The sequence below is a fragment of the Arachis duranensis genome, chromosome 3 (assembly GCF_000817695.3).
Source record: "Arachis duranensis cultivar V14167 chromosome 3, aradu.V14167.gnm2.J7QH, whole genome shotgun sequence".
Taxonomy (NCBI): Eukaryota; Viridiplantae; Streptophyta; class Magnoliopsida; order Fabales; family Fabaceae; genus Arachis; species Arachis duranensis.
Window position 1 is genome coordinate 127078975 of NC_029774.3, and position 4295 is coordinate 127083269.

A 4295-nucleotide genomic window follows, 5' to 3' on the forward strand; every position below is an offset into this window, starting at 1 on the left:
AAAAAAATTAACAATTAAAAATTAAAAAATTATGATTTAAAATTTAAAAATGATTATCCGAAAAAATTGGCTTTTATTTTCGCTCGCAAGACGTAAAATACACATCACAAGACGACGAAATGCTTGTTTTGCAAAGTAAGAAGTTATAAGTACAACCTAATTAATTAAGCGCCATGCATGGCATGTCATTATCATCCTACTAAAAGTACATACTAGAGACTAGCTAGACAGCAATCATGATATATATATTTTGCACCGGGTATGCTCTTAGAAATAATAATAATAATAATGATAATAATGATAATAATAATAATAAGTTTAATTATTTTATTAATTTTTATAATTTTATTTTCACCAAATTCACAATTAAATTTATATTTTTTTTTCAACTAGATCTCTACATTATTTTTAATTTTATAATTAATTTTATTACATAACCAACTAAGATGCATCCAACTACAACCAACTAATAAAAAAAAACTAATAAAAGATAAAAAAAACAAAGTTTTAAAAAATAATTATTTAATATTAAGTAATTAAAAATTAGTTTCACACAATAAAATAAAAAATTAATTACCATTAAATTTATAATTTTTAATATGTATAAATTTTATTACTTTGTTTTAGAATAATTAGACTTTCACTTTTTTATTTACCAAATTTTGTACTTTAGAATCTTAATCTAATAACAATAATTACTAATTCATCATGCATGCATGCCACACAGAGATAGAGTTGAGACAGAACTGAATTAGAGCACCAGCATTATTGCTGTCACCACCAAGACTCATTCAAAAATTGCTGGCCGCAGTTACCATTCTTGTTATTATGAGTTCCTGATCAGTATTGTAGTTTCATCCGAATTCTTCGTGTGGTAGTTGATGTTGAAGGACCAAATGCAATATTCAGACAATGTAATCATTAAACCATTATTACTCCCATATCTTTTCATTTGTTTAGGGTATTAGCTCGCTTTCTATAACAATTTAATTAATCGCAATTTTCTAGAAATAAAACCCTAGCTAGAACCACTTTTATATATAGTTGCATAGACTACTTTTTCCCCCTCCCTTTAACTTGTTTACTAGCTGGTTAAAATGGACAAAATATGTTGGACCAGTCTATTTATTAATTTAAATAAGTGACTTTTGCATTTTAAATTAAATTTGATTAAATTTTGGATTAAATAAAATGAATTTGATTAACAAAAAAATTGAATTAAATGGATCAGTCTGCAAACAAAACAAGCGATTTTTTTTATGTATTTAAAAAAAATATTTTTAACTAATATTTTTTATGACCTTACTCAAAAATTTAATTTATCAACTAACAAAATTTAATAGTTTAAGATTTTTTATCTAAAAATAAATTTTTTGTCAAACTAAACATTTATACCAGAAATCTTTTAAAAAATGATAAGAACTCTAGTTTTTAGATCAACTTGACCCATTTTAACATATTGATATTTAAAGTGTATCACAGTGTTCTGAAAATATAAAAATGATGTCCAACACACATTTTACAGAATGCATGATAGCACATGTCCAATACGTATCCTACGTTTTAACTCTTCACTTATATATAACTACACCAAATAATTTTATTTTCAATAAAAACACTAATATTTTTTTCATATAAAAAAAATTAGCCGTAAACCCCACCATTTTTATATACTGACTTATCATAAAAACGGTACATATACAGTCACACAGCTTACAGCTAGATGCATGACTTAATTATTGTCTACTGTTTAGAAAATGAATAATTAAGGACAAGCTAAGCGGCATAGCATGATGGTAGACTAGATAGTACTGTATAAAAAAGTGGTAGAGAGTAATCATGATATACATCTATGGCAGTGTGTACTATAAATTCTCTTTCAGAAACAAATAACAATCATATCATGCATGCATGCCACACATGCTAATAATCTTATTCAGACCAAGTAGAACGCTCACATACATTGCTGCCACCAACCACCATCAGTAATTTCAAACTTTTTGGTGCAGTTACTAGTTATCTTGCATCCATCTATATAAAAATGGCACGGATCAGCAACTTTTTTTGTTTATGGTTTGTTGAATTTCTAAATTTTGTAAACCAATTAGTCCTGTTAGGTTGTCAACTTTTTTTTCCTTTACCAACATAAATCTAACATTTATAAAGTTAGTATAAAATTTCATAGTTTATGTGTGTATATTCTTTGCTAATTTGTATATATATTAATAAAATGTCAAGAGTTTAATATATAAAATTTATTGACCCTTTATAATTTCTATAAGAAAAAAGAGTCTTCACACAATAATCATGTGCACTATTAAATTAAGGTGGAAATTCAGATTGATTTGACTAAAATTTCATCTAACAGCTTTCAACTATCAACTTTACGTGAAATCGACTCCATCCGAGTTTCCACCTTGTATTAAAAGCTTATTTTGGAATTAGAAGTAGCTGTTTTATTTCTAAAATAGACTTTTTATTCTATCTGAAAGTAAAATAGACTTTCTGAAGGAGTTCTGCTTAGCTTGCATCACAAGGCAGCTACATAGAATGCAGAGAAAGAAAACAGATTTGCAGTTATGAACGAAAAGAGAATAGAAGAGAACAATTGAATCTGGATTCCTCTTGAATTATTGAATGGAAAGCTTAACCTCTTCTAAACAATGAGTTTGTAACCCAATTGGGAACCACTAACCCAGCTAGCACTCAAGAATTGATCTTTAACTAACTTATTCAACTTATAAAAATCAGTTTTACTCTCAACACTCTCCAATAAAATTATTTGCGTCTTATTCATTATTTTACCAAACACAATCTATATATAGGTATTGATATAATTTGTGTTTGTATCTCTAGTGTTTACATCAAATTATCTAATAAAAAATTAATACGACATTTAATAGGCCAAATTTAACTTTCTATTAACAGTGTTAATGCTAATGGATCCTTAAATTATTTAATTATTCACTGTCATATAATTTATGGGCTAATAAATTTGGCTTGATCGTATAATTAATTTGTTTCTCTGTTTAAATTAATGTTGAGAATTTAAATTTTATTATATGCATATATACAATAATTTATTGAATATCAATAAATATTTAAATAAAATTTATATTCATAGCATATTAATTCTTAACTTGTTAGACTAAAGAATTTCGTAAAAAAAAAAAACTAACGCACCAAATTAACAGCGTGACAACTCATAAAAAATAAATATTATTTGATATATATACTTATTGAGAAGGATGATGAAGAGATATCGTAATAATAAAAGGGATCTACATATGGTGTTTATTGATTTAGAAAAAGCATATAATAGAGTGTCAAGGGAGATCTTATGGAAAGTTCAAGAAAAGAAGAGAGTAAGAATCACATATATTCGTACAATTAAAGACATGTATAATGAGACCACAACTAGTGTGAAAACTCAAGGTGATGTGACAGAGAAATTTTTTATTAGTATAGGATTATACCAGAAATCATCCTTAAGTTCATACATTTTCACATTAGTCTTGGAAGTACTCACAGAGCACATCCAAGAGCTTGTGCCATGGTGTATGCTTTTTGTCGATGATATCATCCTTATGGGAGAGTTAATGGAAGACCTAAATAAGAAGTTAGACTTATGGAGAGAAGTTTTAGAGGTGTATGGTCTGTGCATAAGCCGTAGTAAGACGGAATATATGGAATGTAAGTTCAGCTTGAGAAGAGAAAACCCTAATATAGAGGTGAAGATTGGAGAAAACATCCTACGAAAAGTTAAAAGTTTTAAATATCTTGAGTGTATCATACATAATAATGTAGAGATTGAACAGGATGTAAATTATAGGATTCAAGCAGGTTGGTCAAAATGGCGGAGTGCATCTAGTTTTATATGCGACAAAAAAGTGCCTTTAAAATTTAGAGGTAAATTCTATCGTACCGCTATAATACTGGCTATGCTTTATGGTACGAAGTGTTGGGCGGTCAAAGGAGAGCAAGAACATAAGCTAAGTGTGGCAGGGATGAAGATATTGAGATGGATGAGTGGTCATACGCGATTGGATAAAATAAGGAATGAAGATATAAAGGAGAGAGTTGGAATAGCACCCATTGTGGAAAAGATTGTTGAATCGCGTCTCAGGTGGTTTGAACATGTGAAAAAAAGACTGATAGAACACCCAATCAAGAGGGTGGATGAGATGGAAGATGAATAAGGGGCGAAAGATAGAGAAAGACCTAAGAAGACTATCAATGAGGTGGTCAAACGAGATCTACATATAAATAATATTTCTAGAGACATAATACATAAT